The sequence below is a fragment of the Stegostoma tigrinum genome, chromosome 3 (genome assembly GCF_030684315.1).
Source record: "Stegostoma tigrinum isolate sSteTig4 chromosome 3, sSteTig4.hap1, whole genome shotgun sequence".
Lineage (NCBI taxonomy): Eukaryota > Metazoa > Chordata > Chondrichthyes > Orectolobiformes > Stegostomatidae > Stegostoma > Stegostoma tigrinum.
In genome coordinates this window covers 21,092,038-21,116,097 of record NC_081356.1, presented here as the reverse complement: position 1 = coordinate 21,116,097, position 24,060 = coordinate 21,092,038, and positions in this window count along the sequence as shown.

Sequence of the window (24,060 nt, the reverse complement as noted above, 5' to 3'; positions counted from 1 at the left end):
CATTATCTGATTCTTGGAAGACTGAAATACAAAAATGAAACACTGCAGATGCTGGAAATATGAACTAACAACAAAAGAACAGGAAAACACATTTGGACATCTTAGTGATGTGGTTGGTTCTTGGCTTCCCTCTAAAATGGCTAGCAATCCACTCAATTCAAGGACAATTAGGAATGGACAGCAAATGCTGACTTTGCTCAGCCAAGACAAGTTGTAAAAAGTCATCATCCACTATCTGGATGATTACGACTGTGCTCTTATCTCATAAATCTTATGTTTTTGTTTGACTTGAGCAGGACAATGATTGAAGATGATAAATCACTGCAAATGGTTTTCACTATCAGACCATTTCTGATCAGCTTACTCCACTCCTTTACCCCGTGTCAGGGATTGTACCAGCCATATATTGATTATATTTTCATAACTGTCCTCGGAAATGTCACTGTCTCAATCCAACATCTAATCAAATTTCTGTTGTTAGAACTTGAAGAATTTGCTTCAGGTTTAACTTCAACTTGAAAAGCCCTAAACACAATATTTGTTTACTGCTAAATATTTTAAAGTAATTATAAATGTTCCTTCTAACTAGGTCACATTTCAATAGGTTTCTGTGAGAATTTCTTCTTATCAGCTAGCAGATCATATAGACATGTCTTGGAGTTCAGGGCTTTTTCTGAAAATTCCCTCATAGAATCCCTATAGTGTGGAAACAGGCCCTTCAGCCCAAAAAGGACACACCAAACCTCAGAGCATCCCACCCAGATCTATCCCCCTATAACCCACACCTCCCCGAACACTACAGGCCATTTAGCATGGCCAATCCACCCAGCCTGCACATCTTTGGACTGTGGGAGGAAACCCACACAGACACGGGGAGAATATACAAACTCCACACAGACAGTCACCCAAGCATGGAATCGAACCTGCGTCCCTGGCGCTGTTTTGCAGCAGTGCTTACCACTGTGCCACCACGCCACCATTTCTGTTTTAGTCTGAGTTAAAAATATCTTGTAAGAAGTGACCATCTTATAAAATTCAGTGTTCATGAAAGTTACGATATGGAAAATTATTAGAGAAAATTGAGTGATATGAAACTTGGAACAATATGTAGAATTATAGAATGATACGCATAGATTTGGACCATTGGCCCATTGTTTTTGGTGCAACCATCCAATTAAGCTCTCACACTTTCAACATAACATGTTTTGCCTTCTTGGTGCTCTGGTGCAAGAGAACAACCTCTCTCTCAATGTCAGCGAAACTAAAGAACTGAACATGGACTTCAGAAAGAAAGGGGGAGAACACAACCCAGTCTATGTCAATGGAACTGAGGGTGAGAAGGTGGAGAGCGTCAAGTGCCTTGGAGCGATGATTACCAACAACCCGTCCTGGACTTCCCATGTAGGTGTGATGGTCAAGAAGACATAACAAAGCCTCTTCTTCCTCAGACAGCTCAGGCCAAGTCTAAAAGGGCCCTCAGCAACTTCTACCGAAGCACAATTGAAAGCATACTGCCCAGGTGCATAAAAACTTGGTACGGCAACAGCTCTGCCCAGATCTGTAAGAAACTACAGAAGGTGGTTTGCACAGCCCAAACCACCACGGAAGCCAACCTCCCATCCATGGACTCTATTTACATGGCTCACTGCAATGGAAAGGCTGCCAATATCATCAAAGACCCGTCACACCTTGGTAATAACCTCCTACAACTTCTTCTGTCAGGCACAAGATACAGAATCCCGAACATACGCTTGAACGGTGTCAGGAACAGTTTCTTCCTGGCTATTATCAGACTGATGAATGGACTGTCTGGCCTCAAATAAAGCTGCTTGTTAATAAAGTGTGGAGCTGGATGAACACAGCAGGCCAAGCAGCATCTTAGGAGCACAAAAGCTGACGTTTGGGCCTAGATCGTTCATCAGAAAAAGGGGATGGGGAGAGGGTTCTGAAATAAATAGGGAGAGAGGGGGAGGCGGATCGAAGATGGGTAGAGGAGAAGATAAGTGGAGAGGAGAGTATGGGTGGGGAGGTAGGGAGGGGAAAGGTCAGTCCGGGGAGGACAGACATGTCAGGGGGGCAGGATGAGGTTAGTAGGTAGGAAATGGAGGTGCAGCTTGAGGTGGGAGGAAGAGATAGGTGAGAGGAAGAACAGTTTAGGGAGGCGGTGAAGAGCTAGGTTGGCTTTGGGATGCAGTTGGGAAGGGGGAGATTTTGGACCTTGTGAAATACACATTGATACCATTGGGCTGCAGGGATCCCAAGCGGAATATGAGTTGCTGTTCCTGCAACCTTCGGGTGGCATCATTGTGGCACTGCAGGAGGCTCAGGATGGACATGTCGTCTAAGGAATGGAAGGGGGAGTTGAAATGGTTCACGACTGAGAATTGCATTTGTTTATTGCGAACTGAGCGTCGGTGTTCTGCAAAGTGGTCTCCAAGCCTCTGCTTGGTTTCCCCAATGTAGAGGAAGCCACAAGGGGATAACGGATGCAGTATACCACATTGGCGGATGTGCAGGTGACCATCTGCTTGATGTGGAAAATCATCTTGGGGCCTGGGATGGGCGTGAGGGAGGAAGTGTGGGGGCAAGTGTCGCACTTCTTGCGGTTCCAGGGGAAGCTCGTCCCTGCCTCCCTAACCTGTTCTTCCTCTCACCTATCCCCTCCTCCCACCTCAATCCGCACCTCCATTTCCTACCTACTAACCTCATCCTGTCCCCTTGACCTGCCTGTCCTCCCCCGACTGACCTATCCCCTCCCTACCTCCCCACCTAAACTCTCCTCTCCACCTATCTTCTCCTCTATCCATCTTCGAACTGCCTGCCCCTCATTCCAACTTATTTCAGAACCCTCTCCCCATTCCCCTTTTCTGATGAAGGGTCTAGGCCCGAAACGTCAGCTTTTGTGCTCCTAAGATGCTGCTTGGCCTGCTGTGTTCACCCAGCTCCACACTTTGTTATCTCGGATTCTCCAGCATCTGCAGTTCCCATTATCTCTCGTCTTGTTAATGTTGGTTTCACCCCGCGCATGCCCTGTGCAATGTAACTTGTATGCCACTGTCTAAGTCTTTTTATAACCTCTGATCTGTACATCCTTGCCTCCTATGATCTGCCAGTACTGCTTATAAACAAGGCTTTTCACTGTACTTTGGCACATGTGACAATAAATCAATCAACCAAAGAATCAATCAATTCTTTTCTCTTCAGGGATTTATTCCATTTTGAATATGTGTAAAAATGTTTTTTGTCTGTTGTGAATATTCTTATTACTCTGCCGTTTGGTTGCAGATGCCTCTGCACCTTAGCTTCGATCAGGTAAATAAGGAGAAACTATTCATGATTATAAACACTGCAATCAAATCTCCACCTGAATTGTTTTGTTTCTGAAGCCCTGACTGCAACCCAGCTACAGCATTGAATATTTGTAACAGAATGAGCTAAACTGTTTCAGTGCAGCTACAGCACTGACATCTACCTGATAGGGCGAAAATTTCCCAGATACGATCTGTCCAGAAAAAGCAGGACAAATCCAAACCAGCCAATTACCGGCCATCTGTCTACTCTCAATCATTAGAAAGGTGACAGTGCTGTCGAATGGCACTTATTCAGCAGTTACCTGCTCACCACTTGGCTTTCAGCAGGGACAGTCAGCTTCAGACCTCATCACAACATTTGCCCTAATTGGGAAAAAAAAGATGAAATTCAGGGGTAGGTGAGACTGACAGCTCTGGATATCAAGACAGCATTTGACTAAGAATGGCAACTAAGTACCATTGTAAAATTGAAATCAATGGGAATCGGGGTGGGGTGGGGGTTGAGGGTGAACTGCCCAATACCATGAAAGGTAGTTGAATGTAATTGTTAGAGGCAGTCACCTCAGCCATTGAACATGCCTTTGCGTGTATGAGGGAAAGGAGCATGAGTCAGCAGTCAGTAAACCAGGTCAAGGCTCTGAGAGGCTGCTGTAGCAGAGAATGTGGTATGGATCCATGGCTGTGTCCTGTTGGATTCGACTCGGCTCCTTTGGCAGCTGCTGAAGAGGAAGCAGAGCTGAGCCCGGAATTCCAGTGGCCTGAGTTTCCATGAAACTTCAGCAAAGTCTTTGTGGCAGCATGTTTGGTCTGGCGCAGCCTGGGACTCCTCTTGGTGGCTTTGGTGACCGTTTCTATCAGTGTTGGCCCGGATCTCCCTGTGCTGGCTTCAGTCTCTCACTCCATTTGATGTCTTGTTTGGCGTCATGGTGGGTCGGCCAGAAATTCCAAAGAGAGTTCAGGTCCTCGAGCCTAAAGCAATGAAATAGACTATGTGGACATTGACTTAAATTCTCTTTTTAATTTTTTTTCCTGTATTATCATGGAAGGACATTTTACTTATCTATTTCTTTATTTTTCTAATTTATTACTATGATTTTGCACTTTTGAAGTTCTGTCATATTGGACATTTTATTTCTTTATCTTTTAATTCTTTTTCCTAAGAATTTGTACTCAAGAGTCTGTACCTCAGTACCTTTGGGGTTAAAATGGCACCATAAGTGGTAAATTATAAATTTTTACTGTGATCATATGAGTACGTGTGACAATAAATCCAATTCAATGATTACAGAAGTTCTTCACAATAATGTCTTAGGCACAAGTCACCTTCAGCCCCTTCATAAGTGGCTTTCCCTCCATCATAATGTTAGAAGCGGGGCTGTTCACTGACCATTGCACAATGTTCAGTTCCATTTGCAACTCCCCAGATGCTGAAACAATCCACAGCAAGACATAAGCAATAGACCTCAGCCCACAAGTGGCAAATAATATTCACATCACACAGAAGACAAGCAATGGCCATCTTCAACAAGAAATACCTAACCCTCTCACCCTAATCTTCAGCAGCATTACCATTATTAAATTGGTTGCCATCAACCTCTTGACAGTCACCATTGACCAAAAAATTGATTAGATCTGCCATATAAATATGAAGGCTAAAAGAACAAGCCAAAGTCTGAATATTCACAGTGTCAAACTCCTCAAATTCTGTCCACCATCTACAAGACACTAGTCATAAAGAACAATCCAATGGTTTCCTTTCTGTTTCCACAGGCTTCTCATGTCCATACATGGGACTGACTTCCAGAGCCGCAAACCAATGCTACGATCAGAGTGCTGACACTGATTGTCGTGCATTGGGTCATCTGTGCGTAGGGGCGTAGATGCACAGTTTAGAGGGAGTGTTAGTCAGGAACATGATGAAACATTCTCCAACTGCCTGGATGAGCGCAGCTCCAACAAAACTCAAGAAGTACGACCCCGTCCTGATGAAAGCAGCCTGCTTGATTGGCATCTTCCTCACCACTTAAACCTTTACTCTTTCCACCACTAGCACCTTTGGGGAATGTCATCGTTGTTCCCTATAAACTAAGAAGATAACTGCTACCATAGCCAGTCTTTTAACAGATAAACATTTTTCAACCTTGATTTATCCTATCCAATATCACTGTGGCATCTTTCTTTACTGCTGCATCTTTTTCTTCTTGAATGGCAGATTTCCCCCAAGGAACTAGAACCAAATGCACACCAGCTGGAATGGAGATCAAATTGGATGCTGTTGGCATCCATCTAATCCACATCAGTTATCTAGCCAACTGAACCAGTCGGCCCCCAAAAGGGGTCCAAATTGCTGCGGAAACATACATTTTTACATGCATGTTTGTCGTCTGTAACAATGGATAGTGATCAAAGAGATTCCAATTTCTTTCTGTTGTGTTGCTGCCCTGGATTCGTTCCTAGTCTGAGGGCCTCCACTGGCATATGTCGGAAGAATTCAGAAGTTGATACAGGTTGATACTCAGTCTGTTTAACTGCTTTGCTTGCACACCTTCCTTGGCCATAGGCCCTGGATTGCAATATGAATTGAACTTTTGGCTCAGAGGCAGGGATTTCTATGCATTACATCATAAGACTTCCGAGAGCTACATTAGCGGCAGATTTTTAATTCCTGATGATAAATGCAAAGTCCCCGTTGACATATCAGCACTGCTGTCTGATTTTGCAAGATTTCCTCCTGGATGCAAACATGGCTGGTGCTTCCCTTGACAATAATGATTCTTGGAAGAATGTGAGCTTCCTTTTCAAATGCAGCCTCTAATTTATTCTTATTCTTTCACTTTGCATCTATTATACCTCTACTGTAGATTTCCTCTATGCTTTTTATATGTAGCTTGATTGTCTTTTGTACTTTGCATCATAAATTACCTTACGCTCCATTTCCCATCTCATTTTAACCTCAATATTTTAGTGCCTTCCTTTCTCTCCCAAACGAATGTATCAATCCTGCATCTGAAATAGTTGTCTATTCCTCAGACACTGAATCCCCAATGACAGCTGCATTTGTACGTTTTCATGCAGAAAGGCGTTTTTTCACAAAATGCCTGATTAGGATCTAGAATGCAGAGATTTGAAGTGTAGTGGAGGCAGATTCAATCAGAGCCTACAAAAGAACGCTGCCATTCTAGTCATAGAATTATAAAATGGATGTGGATACTAGCCTGTGCAGATGCTTGTATATATTCACTCAAACTGTGTCTGAACTCAACCCATAAAACAAAGGAGGGCAACACTGAAATCAAAAGAAACCACACCCCCACCTTATGGAAAATAATAATTGAGTCATTTGAGCCTGTTAAAATTAATTGACCTGGGCATAATCCTCATCATGCTAACATATTATTCTGCCTCTCAGCTAGTATCTTTGGCGGCTTCCCTTTGCTCATTGTGGGGTATTTTTGAAAAGATGGTATCCCTTCCTTCTCACCAGGGCTCATTTTGAAACACATCCCTTCACACACCTTTTGCTCACCCTTCCTTTAAGTTTCAAAAAACTGCCTTGTACGATGCCTCTGATGTATCTAGGTCTAGCACCCACTATCTTCTGGGTTTGGGGAAGTGAGTAATCTGCTAACTATGAAGTTCTAACCAAAGTTTCTGCTTTGGGGAAGACCATAACAAAAGGCTATCAGCATAATGTTGTCAAAAAAAAAGTCCAGCAGGGAACCTCTCTACCACGCTGTCAATTCTCCCAGTTGTATGCTTAAAGCAAAGTCAAAAAAAATTGTTAATAAGAGGAAAGTAAAATCTTGGAGTGCAGGCCAGTACAATTAAGTAGGTGAATGTAGGTAGTGGTGTGCCACAGTGTTCTGGTCAGGATCTTTTTTTCTTCACTGCTGCTATCAACATATGTCTGGACCCGGAAGGAAAGGGAGTAATATTTGCAGAAAATACTAAATTCAGTGGCACTGTTAATGCAGCAAAGACAAACTGGTATTGAAAAGATGGTAGAATTGTCTAAAAATGGATGTTGGATGTAAAATCATTTTTGAGAATAAAGTAGCAGCTGTAAATGAAATCTGATTGGAAATTGGCTCAGTGCTGTGAAGCACTGGGGATTTAAGGGTTTACAGCTTCAGAGGACATGCTTCATGTATGGAATGAATTGCCTGAGGAAGTGGTAGATACAGTTACAGTTACAACGTCTAAAAAACATTTGTACAGGTACATAAATAGGGATGGTTCTGAGGGATGTGGGTCAAATGGAGGCAAATGAGTTTAGTTTACTTTGGGAAACCCGATCAGCATGGAGGAGTTGGACTGAAGGGTCTGTTTCCATGCTGTATGGCTGTATGATTTTATGACTTTAAAAGTAAAACCTAAGGTTCATAAAGCAATAAGAAAATAGATCTGGGTTATATTGAATATATAAAAAAACTATATAAAACCATCGTAGACCTCAACCAGAATGCAGTGATTTATTGGGATAAAAACTGAAGGAATATTAGGGATTTAGAGAGGATAGAAAAAGGATTTTCTAAGATTCTGAAAATGCTTGAAATATTCAGTAAATCAGGCATGATCTGTGGAAGATGAACAAGTGTTATTGTTTCAGGTCTTCCAGGATATGTAATATTTTGTTTTTGTTATTAAGCGTGAAGAAACCGGAAGAAGACATGAAATTTGTAGCTCTTTTTAATTAAAACAATATAGTGTAAGGGGTGACACGATACAAGTGTTTAAAATTAAGAAAGGGCAGGGCAGATTTGATCGGTGCCATCTGCTTCTGTAATTAAAGGGCCTAGAAAGAACAACCATAATTACCAGATTAAATGCCAGAAATTTAATATAGGGGGCTAGAGGAGCCTTCTTTATTCAGAGTTGTGTGACTGCAGATTTCCCTTCAATTCTGCTGGTGGAATGTCAATATTCAAGAATTGATTAGATAGGTGAACAAAAGAAATGAAAATCAAAAATACAGTAATATGATTAGCAAAGGTGCTAGTTAATCCTATTTGTCTTCGTGGGCAATAAACATCAATGTGGATTGATTGGAATATGGTCTGTTTCTCATCTACATTCTTTGCATTTTGCATAACTGTATCACACCCAAAAGCCAAGGTCATGAACAATGGGACAGAAGGAAGACTGACAAAGTGTGGCATGGGAAAACATGCCCTACTAAACATTAATAAGCAGCATTCTCTTCCCTCAAACTGTCTAATCCTCACAACATCATTGTGAAGGCAGATGAAAATACAGCTGATGTGATATTCTTGGCTTTTCAAAAAGCTTTAAATTAGGTTTCACTTTGCTGACAGTGAATAAGGCACAGAATCGTGGGGCAAAAATTAGTCTATTGAGAGAAATGGTATCAAATGAACATTTCAGGCTGAAAAGTGAGCAAAAATGAAGCATAGTTGGTCTTGGAACTTGCAATTTTTAAAAATTATTGTCCACAATAAAAAGCAGTGCAAAAATTGAAAAGTAACTAGATTTATAAAGATTTATGGCTTTCTACTTGTGCTGTTGACATATTCTAATAATGATAGTTGGCAATTCATTCCATTGTTTCAAGCATGTTATCAACCCATTAAAAATAAACCAACTAATGTTTCAATTGAAAAAGCAGGGAAAGGTATTACAAAATTGTATTATAAATTCTGTATGTGAGTATTCACAATGTCATTCCAAGTGTTAAGGAGAAGGGGAAGTTAAATGAAAAGAAAATCCCTGATATTCACTTTATAAGTAACAAGTAGCAATTTATTTATTTAACCCTAACAGTGAACAAATTAACAGAAGTAGTAACAATATAAACAATTCCCCCCTACCTCCTAACTATTCCCTAACTGAACAAAATTCTACTGGGATGCTATTCCAATAAACACAAGCCCCACTTTTATCAACCAAATACTAAGAAAAAAAAGACTTAGCCTCTCAAAGTCTACATAGAATGCATCTTCCAGAATGCTCTGCCTTCTCCACTGTCTCTCCAGCCATAAATGCCTTTCTTCTACTGATCCTGCTATCAGGGATGTTTTTGCTACAAAGATTCTTAATTAGAAGTGCTGAGGTAACTTTTATGGATAAGATGGTGCTTTCTTCGGCAGCTAAGTGACTTATTGTGAGAGCTAGGTATTTATTTCTCAGATGATGGCTCATTGTCACCCTAGTTTTCAAAAACCCTCTCCTCACATATCTTGGATGACATATCAATTTTCTGACGTCAGCATTGGTCTGAGGTTGTCAAAGCCATTAGATTTAAGTTTGATTTATTTCAATTGCTAAGTGTTTGGTTTAAATTAATTGGCTGGTTCCAGCTTGTTGCTGAAACATCAGAACGAGCCTAAGGTTTCTAATCAAATGCCAATTTGATACTTGTTTCCATTTTAGAACTGGCTGTACATCTTCAGCTACATACAGACACATTTTATTTTCTGCATCAAGCTTAGAAAAACACTTTTCTTCTTAAAGGAACCACACATGCTACATGACTTTGTAACACGAGAACAAAATGTTAGTGTTAATTAGGTCAGTTAGCAACAGTTACAGTTCAATGCATTGTATTGAAAAACCACACTGTTTGTAATTAATGAAAAGGAAAGAGTAGATATGAAGAAAGGTAAACCATCACGAGGAATGATGGGCCACAGCTTATACATTGTCGAATGCATTGACACAGGTTAATTGTGTTATATAATGGTACAAACTTGCATAAGCAAAACACGAGGGTAGAAAATTATTGCTGCATAAGATGCTTGTTAAAATCAGTCATCAATACTATATGCAATTTTTGCAGCAATCATTGAACGGATACCTTCAAAGAATAGAAACAATTTTAGACCAGGAATTAAAGATATAAGGAGTGGAGAAGCCATACAAGTGACAGCTTAATACCCAATTGAAGAGATCAAGAAAATAATTATCAAAAGGGATGCTGGACCGAACTTTCACAAATGGATAATAGAGAACACAAAATCACAGAATTGTTGCAGCACAGATGAGGGCCATCATGTCTGCACTGGTTCTATTACCAAATGCCAAGCTCCTGCTGTTTCCTGATATCCATGGGCATTTGATAAGGCTTGCCGTCAAAGACTATTGTGCAAATCAAACTTCATCATGCAGTGGGTAACACAGTAATATGGATAGAAATCAGTTTGCTCACAGGAATTCGAGAATGGGCATTTTTTTTCTGGCCGTAAAGATATTACAAGCAGTTGCCACAGGGATCAGTGGTGAGGCCTTAACTTCTTACAATCTATGTGAATTACTTGGATGAAGAGGCTGAAGGTATGGCTGTTAAATTTGCTGATGATTCAAAATTCAGTAGGAAATTAAGTTGTGAAGAGCACATAAAGAGGCTACAAGGAGTTATAGATAAGTGAGTGTGCGAAGATGAGGCATAATGGAATTTAATATGGGAAAATGAAATTTCCCATTTTGGCGGGCTTGTCTTCTAAATAATGAGAGATTGCAGTCTTCGAAGATATCGAGTATCTTGGATATCTTCATGCATAAATTGCAAAAGGTTAGTATGCAGGTACAGAAAATAGTTAGGAAAGCTAACAGAATTTAATAACTTATTGGAAGTGGAATTGATGTTAGAACTGAATTGAGAGGTTAGATTTCAATTAAGGTGAGATGACATCTGGCGTACTGGACACCGTATTGGTTTCCTTACTTATGGCTGGATGTAAGTATTTGGCAGCAGTTCAGAACAGATTAGACTAATAACTGGAATGAGATGAGACATAATGGGAACTGCAGATGCTGGAGATTCCAAGATAATAAAATGTGAGGCTGGATGAACACAGCAGGCCAAGCAGCATCTCAGGAGCACAAAAGCTGACGTTTCGGGCCTAGACCCTTCATCAGAGAATGGAATGAGATGGTTGTTTTATGAGATATGGCTGGATAGTCTAGACTTGAACCTGCTTGAGTTTAGAAGTGTAAGAGGCAATGTTGTTGAAGTATATCGATTCTTGAGAGCTCTTGATAGGCTGCAAGTCAAAAGAATGCTTCGTCCCTTTGGGAAAATCTGATATTTCTAAACTTAAGTGGTTCCCCGTTTAAAAAAAAAGTTGAGAAACTTCACTTCACAGATGGTCATGAGTATTTGGAGCTCTCTTCCTCAAAGGCAGTAGAAGCAAAATCTTTGAATATGGATCAGTCAGAAGTGGTCAACTCTTGGATGGAAGGGGATGAAAGATTATTAGGTTAGGCAGGAGTGGGAAGTAATCAGACTATCCATAATCTTCCTGGATGTTGGAGCATGCTGAAGGGGCAAAGCAGACTACTCTTGTTCCTATTTGGCATGGTTGCGTGTTCATATGAAATGGCTAACGTATCCAAAATCTTGCAAATTGGTTTGGCATTTCACTCGACATGTATGTGATCAAAAGTAGTTACAAAGTCATTCAAAACCTTATTTTCTACAGAAAGGATTTTAGCTCCTCTTCCCAATCAATAGGAATACACAGCCAATCTGAGTTCTAAACAGACAATTTTCATCAAAAATGGCACATGCATACAGAATGTCTTTGAAACTTCTCATGAAAACCTCAATAGCAAGAATCTACCAATGTTACCTTCCAAGTAATACAAATGTCGCCAGAACATGTATATTTCTATCTCAGCTTGTGCTTTTGTCGCTACCCTCTTTGTTCCATTCTGCCAATTTTGATTGCTAGAATCACCAGCATCTGAGCTATGATTACATTTTCTCTGCTTATATAATTTTCACCTGTTATTTTGGTTTCCAATCTCAGTTACACTCGTAGTTTCCTCAGAAACTGGAGGGTATTTTCGTTCTAATAAGTGTTTATTTCTTTATAAAAAAGCTTTGAAGCCAGGAAATCCCCAAATGCAGATGTGGCCTCCTGTATTTTTTTCACATTGCCCAGTACAGCTGGAATAACTGAAATAGCCCAGCCTAAGCGAAATATAATTAAGTAGGGAATACATTTTGCCAGCCCATGCTTATTGTTCCATTGGTATAGTATTGGCTGATTTTAACTGTATATCTCATTGTGACAGAATTACAGGAGGTTTACAGCACCAACATAGATCATTTGACCCTTTATATCTGTGCTGGCTCTCCTCATAAGCAACTCAGTTTGCCCTATGGTTGTGTCATTGTCCACTGTCCTGCAATATGTTTTCTCACCAGATAATTATCCAATCGTCTTTTGAATGCTACAATTGAATCTGCCTCCATTGCATACTCAGGAAATGCTTTCCAGATCTAACTATTTGTTGAATAATAAAAAAATTTGTTATTAATCTTTTGCCTCCCTCAGTTCTTTTTCTAAGCACCCTGTATGGTTATCCCCTGATTCCTGATCCTTCTGTTGAGGTGATCAGTTCTTTTTTCCATTTCTGCTCTGTCCAGACCACTCATAATTTGAAATGTCTCCATCAATTCTCTTTTCAAACTTTTCTTCTCCTCTACAAGGAGTGCAACCTCTCCAATTTATCCACATAATTGAATCCTTTGTCAGTGGCATCATTCTTCTCAGTACTTTCTGCATTGTCTAAAATTTCTTCACATCTCTCCTAAAGTGTATCAACAAGAATTGGATGTAATATTCAGCTGAGGCAGAAAGACTCTTAGAAGTGTTAACTCTGTGGAGCCTCCACAGATATTATCAGGTCTGCTGAGTGCCATTGTGTTTCTTGTGTTATTGGTAGGTAGCACAGATTTAGCAGTTTATCAGATTTATTTGAAAATCTCAACTGGTTTAAATAATAGCTCAGACTGAAACATTTAATCACAGATAACTACAATTTACTTTGACAGTGCTTCTGTTGGATTGTGCATGGCAGTTGGTCATTTAGTCTCATCCTGGTCCTTCGTTCATTAACATTTCCAACTCTCAAAGAAATATAGTTTTGAATGCAATAAACTAGTGGACACAGCCAACATTTTCCTGATTTTGTTTCAGAGTTCTACCATCTACCTTGCTTTTGTATCGCCATAACTTAGTTGCTTTGGCATTTTATGTCTCTATTTATAAAATAATCTCCAGATTCCATATGTCTTAGGGCATTGCTTTCTCAGGCTGACCTCCTAACTTCAAACGTTTGCTCATATATCGGTTCTTTTGCTCCTACATTCCATTTGAAGTTACACCCATTATTTTATATTGCTTCTCCTCCCCTCTCTACATCAAAATGTATTTCCTTGTATTTCTCAATATTAAAGTTTATGTGCCAGATGCCTACCATTTTCATCAACCTGTTTCTATTTAAGTCTATCTTGATGCTCTTCACAATATATCCAAGTCTGTGTCGGATGTGGACTTTCAAAAGGCACCTGATAAAATGTAACATAGCAGATTTATCAGCAAAGACAAAGACCAAGAATTGGGATACTGGCAGCATGGAGGTGAATATAGCTGAGTGAAAAGAAACTGAGTAAAGGAACCTTGCACTAAAAGAAATCTGGGCAAAATGCACCTCTTAAAGCTACAGGATCATCACATTGTTCTGATTCCTGGGGAACTCCATAGTTCACTAAGCAATTGTCTACCGCAATACTCAGTTTCGTTTTTGCTCACCTGCTTTGTCTTCATGCTGCCTGCCTCCCTTTTATTTCATGGCCTTTGACTTTGCTGGCAAGTCCACTATGTTGCCTTTTATCAGTTACCTTTTGAAAGTCCACATCCACTACATCAACAACAAACTCTCCAACAGTTCCCTCAATAACATTCACTCTAACCTCCCAAAGCATTGATATCTTCCCACATCCAATCTTTTTGAAAAAAAATCTTTTACTAATTGCAGAAATAGGAAATGTAGATATCTGGTGGACTTTAATGTTCAAGGGTGAGGGCCTGGGAGGGGGAGATTACATGGTTCATGTCTACTCACTTGAATATTTTGGAAAATTCGTGACTTTACATGTTTGAGGGGCATAATTCACTTTCTTAGTCACTTACTTATCTGCCGACCTGACAAGCCTTTTGTTGTGTAAAACCCTGTGCAAGGTAAATGTTCTTCCCCCACGTGTTGTCAACCAATTAAAATTCAAAGTTGCCAAGTACCAACAGTACCACTGGGATCAGTGGCCTCAACAGTACTACATGTAATCCTTACCATGTAATAAAGAGCCAGCTTTGGAGAAAGATAAGCATGGGACTTAGGTTAGTATTACAGACAGGATACTGATGAGCGAGGATTCACATGCACCCCCACATCTAACTTACCTGATGACAGGCCTCTTGTGGAGTGGTGGGATTACCTCCAGTATGAGGGTGCCGGTGGGGATGGCTCATTTCTCCCTGGGAAGTAGTAAAATCCAAGTGGTGGTGAAATGAGGCAAAAATAACTCTGAAGTAGTTACCTAAAGTTCTCTTTCGGTCTTTGCGTGGGAAGACTGTGTGTGTTTGTGTGTGTGTGTGTGTGTGTGTGTGTGTGTGTGTGTGTGTGTGTGTGTGTGTGTGTGTGTGTGTGTGTGTGTGTGTGTGTGTGTGTTGGGATATTGGTAAGGTAGTGGAGTAATGGTCCTGTGCTCTCCCTCTGAACTTACCTCTAAAGGCACAAAAGATGTTACCATTATAATTTGCCATCCCTACAATTGCTAAGAAAGATTGATAGCTTGATACCATTGGATTCACCAATCTTTGTTTCCTTGTGGAAAGTTAACTAAAAATAAATTGAATTATTGTCAAATGTTGGATGTCTCAATTCATCAGGGCTAATTGTACCACTCAGTTTTCTAATTAGCTTCCAGCAGTCCACAAAAGAATAAGTCATAATTGTATTTTTTAAAAATGTGTTAGTATTATATGGTGCTGAAGTGAGATGGAATTAATTTTAATTTTAATTGTATGTGCCTTCTTTCACTCATTCTGGTGCAAGAATAAAAGTATGTGTATGATATTCAATTGCAAGCAGAATATGGACACTGAATCAGAGAATCCTAGACAGTTACCATACAGCAGGAAACCATGTGACCCAACATGTCTGTGCCAACCCTCTGCGAATTTAATTGGTTCCATTCAATGTACTCATTGCCTGCAAGCCCGAATTCGGAACATCTCTGTGCAGACTGTGCACAAATTGCTCCTGTAAATTGGGGTTTCTGGATAGGTATGTAAACAAAACAAAAATGAAAGGACTGCCTATACCCCGACATAATTTAATCCACCATAATCTCTTCAAAGTTATTAACTGGGCCCACACTATCTGCGATCGTGCTTTTTTCTTTCTTCAGGTCCTGATCTAGTTCCCCTTTGTAAGTTGCAAATGAATCTACCTTTACCATCTTTTTAGTTTGTGTATTCTAGATCCTAACTTGCCATGTACAAATGCTGATTTGCAAGCCACCTTTGATTCTTTGTCAATCACATCAAATCTGTGCTCCCTGGTTCTCAAAATCTACACCAAAGAAAACAGTTTGTTTTTATCTTCTCAGTCTGGAATATTCTTAAATTTGAACACGTATCAAAGCTTCTTTCAACTGTCTCTTCTCTGCCCTCCCTACAGAATTGTACTGGTTACTTTATATTGCTGTTCCTACAAAAATGTAATACTTCACATGTCTCTTCATTAAATTTCATCTGACACGTGTCTGCCCATTCCAGCAGCTACTGTTCACAAAAATGTCTGTCACTGGCCTCCTCACAGTTCAAAATACTTTTCATTTATTCTCTCACAACATGTGGACAGTCTAGGACTTACTGCCCAACAGACAGACAGTTGAACCAAATCAATCTTTCTACGTCATATTCTCAACACAGTAAAATTAAGACGCTGAATGATTATTCCAATGGTTCCCAATCAGACTTTTATGAAACAATCAGAGACTTTGGAATTATTGATTCCACTCTCTGGTTTTGTCTGTTAAATGAAAGACTGAACTATTTATTAAATATCCAATAACCTTAGCAGAGGAAAAATTAATCAACAAGGTAAGCTGATTAAAAACTACGTTTTACAATTATGCTTTCTGCTTCCATTGACACAGAAAGACAGAAAAAAACAAAGTTTAGGGATAAACAGTAGAAAGACTGGCCAGATTATTTAAATGGCTTTCACAATACTTTGTTTCATATAGATAAATTTTACCTTTTTGGTGGCTTTTCGGGGAACACCATTTAGGGACACCATCTCAATTCTTTCATGTTTCAGTAGTAGTACTTTTAACGCTCTTTGGGCTTCCAGAAACTGGTGTAGAATATTCAGCAGGCAGATTTCAAATCTTAATGCTGTCTTGGCAACCTGTCTCCCCAGAAAACACAGTTCAAAAACAATTACAATTCTAGTTCTGCCCTGATATACTGACCATCTCTCTTGAGGGTCAATTACCATTCAACAACTGCCATCCACTTGAAGGTAGAGCCTCTTCCGTACTTGCTGGAACCAATTTCCAGGTAATGACCTTGTTAATACCTAACTTCTGCTAATTGTTAAACACAATACTCTTCCTGAGGATGTTATGTCCATTAGAAATGTTTTAATCAAGACATAGTCTGCACTGAGGCTCCAGGTTTTGCCTCACAAATAAACAAAACTTGTTGATCTGTTCTCTTCCTTTTACCACAAGCTGTCCAAAAGTCCACAAGTCATTTCCAACTTACAATTCCTAATTCAAAACAACAAACGAAAATAGATAAAGGAATAAGAAAAACAAAAAAAATCTGCAAGAGTTCTTACATTTAATGAACTTCACAGATAGATCTGACATACCTACTACAAACTTAGACTCTGCATGTTCAACAAATATGCTTTATCATCAGTCACTCAGTGGAAAGGGACACTAACCTTTCCCCCACCCCCTCACCCACCACCATTCCTGTCAGCTTTGATCCATCATAAAGATACAGAGCTGAGAGAGAAAAGATCCCACTTCTAACAATGGTGACTAGGTTCCTTCCATTAACTGACAATGGGAGGAAATTATTTGCAATGAGAATCATACTATCAAAGGGTTATAATACAGAAGGTCATCAGCATTCTTAAGTATTGGTTCTGTTGTCTGGCGATACAAGAAGAGTCCAATAAAATTAGTCAAAGTCTGTGTCCAAATTTATTGTGGATTTATTATCTGCGTTGACATTATGGTATGAAGTAGCAGTTAATATCAGGTACAAAGAGGGAGGCAGAGCAATGGAGGAAGAGAGAGGGATGAAGTAGTTGGGTCCTCTTTGCTCCAAATGTTCTGTGATTCCATGAACATATTTGACACCCTGGTGTCATTAGAACATCATTCTTCCATCCCCATGACACATCATGGCATTCCCTTTGATAAAATCCTGAAGTGGGAAACAAAAACTCTTCCATTGCCACTTTATCCAACAACACATCCAATAACGCAGACAAAGTAGAACTATTTCCACGTGTGTTTCTTCTTAATACCCATCTTCTGCATTCATTTTCCTGTTCTAATGTTCCTCTATTGGTAGCTTTCAGTATGGAAGCTACAGATGGCCTTTCAAGAAGATCTCTAGCAGGCCTGGGTCTTGAGGGCCTGACTTTGGACTACACCATGACAGCAATATAAGCTGGCTGGCTCAGAGGTGACCAGGACCTTGGCTGTTTAGCAATGGTAGGAGGACAAATGTTGCATTCCTGACAGAGGCCAGCATATTTGAGCCCGTGCAGGTACTGGTAGTCTCCGAGGGTGGCTTCAATGCAATCCTAGTAATTGACTGGAGAAAGGATTGTAGTACGTTGAGAATTTTCATGCCTTTTGGTACAGTTAAACAGTTTGGTGGCACCTGTCCGAATATGCAGTGATGCAAGCTTGGCTGTTATCTGAGTTTCTATTTCAATGCTGAGATGTTGGCCAGCTTTTACTATAATTGAAACTGAGGTATTTGTTATCAGATGCACCATTTTTGGACTTATCATGCTGCCATGCAGCAGGCCATCATTTCCACACATTTCTGCTACTTTGGAGCCAGCTTCTTCATATTTCTTAGCCATGGCCGGAGGCTGTTTGGTAGGTCAAATAATGCTAACAAGTTCCTTAGTGTTCACGTTCATTACATAGCTGCCTATTCAAAGTCTTCACTTGAACTCCCTGTAGTAAAACTTGAATGCATCCTTGCCTTTGGGTGATCTGTGTTAAGACTCATGTTGGAGCAATTTACTGATTCTTTTTCTTGTCCAGTCTCCATTGGCCACAGTAAATTTTATATTTAATCAGGGTGGTGGTATAACCAATTATTTTGGTCCATATATGTATCTGGTTCAGTATTAAGAACAAATTGGCCAAGCTTAAACAGCAATGCAAAAGTTATTGACAGACTGTTTGGATTAACAATCTAGACCTATATTTAAAAACAAAACTGCCACACACTTCTGAGGAAAAATAATATAAAACTGAAACTGTCTAGAATACTAACTTTAAAGCATTTTGACCAAACAATAATCATAATTATGAAAAAAGAATAAGCCACTGATTGAACCAAATGGTTTCTGCTTCGGAATTTCCTGAAAATATAAACTACTGTCTTGTAGATAGATTCATAGAGCATATGTACCTGGCTTAGTTCATCTTGATCCAGGCAGTTGGGTAGATTCTGATGAATCACACTAGGAACACTCCACAAGTGGTAAAATAACTTCTTGTGGGTTTTCTGCTCCCATTTTGCTGAGAGTAGTTGCAAACAAAAAGAGAGAGTATGTGTGTGTGAGTGACAGAGTATTGTGCTTCTGCTTTTCGGGCTAGGTTGACTTCTCTCTCTGACGTAAGTTCAAAAATGTTGTAATGTTACCCCACTCTCAGGCTGGGCCAGATGCCCTTTTGGTGTAAATTCTCTCAATCGTATGACTCCATCTGAACTTTCTGCCTCTTGCAGACACAACATTGTTATTGTTAAAGCTCCTGTCTCATCAACTTTGTCATTTTCTCACCAAAGTAGCCTTTGTTTAAAAGTTCAGGATGTGTTTATATGGATCCACATTATAATTTGAAAAATGAAAATTGTTCACATTCTCTTCAGAACACCTGGCTTATAAATTTGCCTTTGTTCCCAACCCACTCATGTCCAGAGACCAACCATGTGCAGGTTATAGGATGCTAGCCTCTGATGTATAAGGTGCACCAGTATCATGGGTGTGAATGTTTCATTTGGTCATAGCTTATTCCTGAAATGTCTACAGCAATTCATGACCTTTTTATGAATCAGTGCTGGTCAGGGCAACTCTTTGAAATTTGAAAACGATATCTCAAAAGGGGAATTTTTAATTAAGAAAAGGACACTGAATAGTAAGATAGAACTATTAATGTGAGATGAGATGTGAGAAGAGCCATCATACAGGAACATAGCATCATCTTGAATAGTTTTGGCAAGGGCCCCTGTGACGTTTGGATGGAGGCATGCCAATCCACCTCTGATTCTACTCTATTTCTATGGTTAGGTGCCACCTTGGCATTCTGGCATTTGCAAACAGCTATCACCAACATAGGAAGGTATCTCTGGAACCTTTGCAAACACAGATTGCTGAGAAAGAAAAAAATACTGAGAAGTCTTTCAGTCTTCTTTCAAGTTGTTTCATAGTTAATTTACTACATGATGCTTCAGAAGCAGGAGATATGAGCAGAACAGTTCCTTTCCTTCAACAAGCTTTCCCATCTTAACCCCAAGCCATCATCAACAGAACAGCCATGACACATCAACATAAAACCAGGCAGATGCTTTCTCTGGATTAGTTTTGAGCTACCAAGATTAATAATAATTAAAAACCATGAGATTTCTAAAAAATGTCATTGTTAGATAAAAACATTCTGCATGTCTTTTCATTAACTCCTTCAAAAAAACGGTCTAGGTATCCACAGTCCTTCACACTCAAGTCCACAAAGATGATGAAATAAGAAGCCATCATAACACAATGCTCTAGTGTGAAATTCTTAATTTCCAATTGTGGAATTACATAAGGAAAACAATGCTATGAACATTTTAACTTATTAAACATTAACAAGCTGGACAGTCTGCAAACGTGTTAAATGCACTTACATGCCTCAGTCCTCACCATACAGGAGATATTATTTGACCTGGAAAGAAAACTAGAGGCTGTTGCAATGGTAATTTAGAATGCTTCACATTATATCAGCATGGTGGTCAAACAGATGTACAACCTTAAGGTAATTAAATAATTCTCAGAGCCAGATATGTTAACTGGGGCAGGCAGATGGCACTTGAAATTCGATGTATAGTGATGCATAGTACTTTAATTAACCAAGAAATAAAAGTCATTAAATGTCTGTTACTTGAATAGAAAGAAAACAATGCATACAGAAAATTAAAGAGATCCGAGGATCACAATTAACAATAGATTAAACCCCAATGGCACTAGGTAAAACCTATAAAGCATTGAGTTGTGTTAAAGATTTAATATCAAGCAGTAACTGTCAGGTAACTCTTCCCGTTATTATTTGTGTAAGAGCAACCAGAATGTTTGGCTGAAGGACAGTGAATTTGGGTTTGGAGGAGTCCACACTGGAGGAGAAGGTGAAATAGGGATAAATTGTGTTTTTTAAGGAGCAAATGGGACTGGAAAAGGTAGAGAAGTAAATGGTGATCTTTTCTATGTTCTACAAGAGTCTAAGAAGGATCAGTACTATAACCAACCACAGTACTGATGTCATATGGACTTGTCAATAGAATAGTTTAACACTGTGAAGAAGTGGGATGTGACATCTGATCCTCCTCAAAGTCTTTATCATATTAATGTGCCCTGGAATTTGCTAGCATGCAACAAACTTTACCTTGTTGACTTCTAGTTTGACCAGGAAATGGCTTTCATTTACAACACTAGACTAAAAAGACTCTGTAGATCTCTACATTTAAACATAATGGTGACAACAACTTGCAACATGACCAGCAGCTCATAAAAGCTGGCTTGATCATACAACACTCTAATCAGCTCAAATGTCTCTAAGTGTTCAGTTACTTTGTACTTATAGATAGAGAATAGTATAGAAGGAGCTATTTGACCAATTCCTTCACTTAACTTTTTCAATTGACAATATTGGTCATTTTTACAGTCAGAGAATGTCACAGCACAGACACCAGTTGTTTCACCTCATCAAATTTGCATCAGTGTTCTTCTCAATACGAGCTGTGTAATCTCAATCACCTACTCAACTGGTGTACCTTTACTGTTAGACAACAAGGTATAGAGCTGGATGAACACAGCAGGCCAAGCAGCATCAGAGGACCAGGAAGGCTGACGTTTCAGATCTAGGCCCTTCTTCAGCAATGGGTGTGGGCAAGGGGATTCTGAAATAAATAGGGAGAGAGGGGGAGGTGGATAGAAGATGGATAAAGGAGAAGATAGTGGAGAGGAGACAGACAGGTCAAGGAGGCGGGGTTGGAGCCAGTAAAGGTGAGTGTAGGTGGGGAGTTTGGGAGGGGATAGGTCGGTCCAGGGAGAACGGACAGGTCAAGGGGGCGGGATGAGGGTAGTAGGTAGGAGATGGGGGTGGGGCTTGAAGTGGAAGGAGTGGATAGGTGGGAGGACAGGTTAGGGAGGTGGCTATAAGCTGGGCTGGATTTGGGATGGGGTCGAGGGAGGGGAGGTGAGAGGGAAAATAGTCCAGCATCAGCAATTCCTAGTAACTCTGTACCTTTAATGTTGCTGCCTTCAAACAATTACCTATTTGGATTGAACACCATCAGACAGGGCAGATAGAGTCACTCAAGAGTCTGATATTTTGGTGTGCAGAACAATTTGCATGACAAGAATCCCTGACACTAGACTAACATCCATTCTTTTCACCAATAATGCAATGTAGTTAGTGATAATGGGAACTGCAGATGCTGGAGAATCCAATATAATAAAATGTGAGGCTGGATGAACACAGCAGGCCCAGGAGCATCTCAGGAGCACAAAAGCTGACTTTTTGGGCCTAGATGCTTCATCAGAGAGGGGGATGGGGTGAGGGTTCTGGAATAAATAGGGAGAGAGGGGGAGGCGGACCGAAGATGGAGAGACAAGAAATAGGTGGAGAGGAGAGTATAGGTGGGGAGGTCGAGAGGGGATAGGTCAGTCCAGGGAAGACAGACAGGTCAAGGAGGTGGATGAGGTTAGTAGGTAGGAGATGGGGGTGCGGCTTGGGGTGGGAGGAAGGGATGGGTGAGAGGAAGAACAGGTTAGGGGGGACCGCTTTGCAGAACACGTCTACTCGGCTCGCAATAAACAACTGCACCTCCCAGTCGCGAACCATTTCCACTCCCCCTCCCATTCTTTAGATGACATGTCCATCATGGGCCTCCTGCAGTGCCACAATGATGCCACCCGAAGGTTGCAGGAACAGCAACTGATATTCCGCTTGGGAACCCTGCAGCCCAATGGTATCAATGTGGACTTCACCAGCTTCAAAATCTCCACTTCCCCCACTGCATCCCTAAACCAGCCCAGTTGGTCCCCTCCACCCACTGCATCCCAAAACCAGTCCAGCCTGTCTCTGCCTTCCTAACCTGTTCTTCCTCTCACCCATCCCTTCCTCCCAACCCAACCCGCACCTCCATCTCCTACCTACTAACCTCATCCCACCCCCTTGACCTGTCCGTCTTCCCTGGACTGACCTATCCCCTCCCTACCTCCCCACCTATACTGTCCTCTCCACCTATCTTCTTTTCTCTCCATCTTCAGTCCTCCTCCCCCTCTCTCCCTATTTATTCCAGAACCCTCACCCCATCCCCCTCTCTGATGAAGGGTCTAGGCCCGAAACATCAGCTTTTGTGCTCCTGAGATGCTGCTGGGCCTGCTGTGTTCATCCAGCCTCACATTTTATTATCTGCAATGTAGTTACAACTGTTGTCTAACCTTATTACAATAACACCTCCCACATCAAGCTTATATCATCAATCACAAGCAAGTACAAAAGCAGTACGATCACAAGAACACCTGCAAGTCAAATATCATTCTGATTTGAATCTGTACAGCTGTTCTTTGGACTTCAATGGCTCAAGTTTCCAATTTCCTTAAGTAAGGCCATTGTGGAAGTAACAAAAGCACAAGGGTTGTAGCAGTTCAAGAAGAATATTTAAAACAAAGATCTGGAGGCAATTACGAATAGACAATAAATCCAGATTAAACAACTTTCTCCATGTCTTGATAATAAATAAAAATGTCATATTAGCTGTGGTTATCGGTTAGAAAACAGGAAAGTCTACATTGTGATCAACACTCTGTATAGTTTTTTTAAAATCTTCTTTCATTATTTTTATGATTCGGTTGATTAATGCCTTTGTTTGACCTCACAATACTGACTAGTCATTACTTTTCAGGACTCTTCATAATCTTTCAGATCTCTATCAAGTCACCATAGAACTTACTCAACTCCAGTGAAGAAAGTTATAGCTTATCAAATCATTCATTTGAACAAATCTGCCGTCTTGGAAATTGGAAACATTCAAATTAATCCTTGGTATTTTTGTAATGTTTTTATATCTATCCTATAAAGTGTTGATGTGTGTGTGTGTGTGTGTGTGTGTGTGTGTGTGTGTGTGTGTGTGTGTGTGTGTGTGTGTGTGTGTGTGTGTGTGTCTGTGTGTGTGTCTGTGTGTGTGTCTGTGTGTGTGGTGGGTTGGGAGTAGCAGGATATTGGAGTGAGGGGTTTTGAAGAATTCAAAACACAATATTTCAAGCTCCTGAATAGGTTCAAATATGACTCTATTAGGCATCTGATTCACTTCTCCATATCTATCTATAACAATTCAGCAAGCAAGTTGAAAAAACCCAAATCTGTTTACATTCAAAATAACCCTTCAGAAATAATTCTCTTTAACCT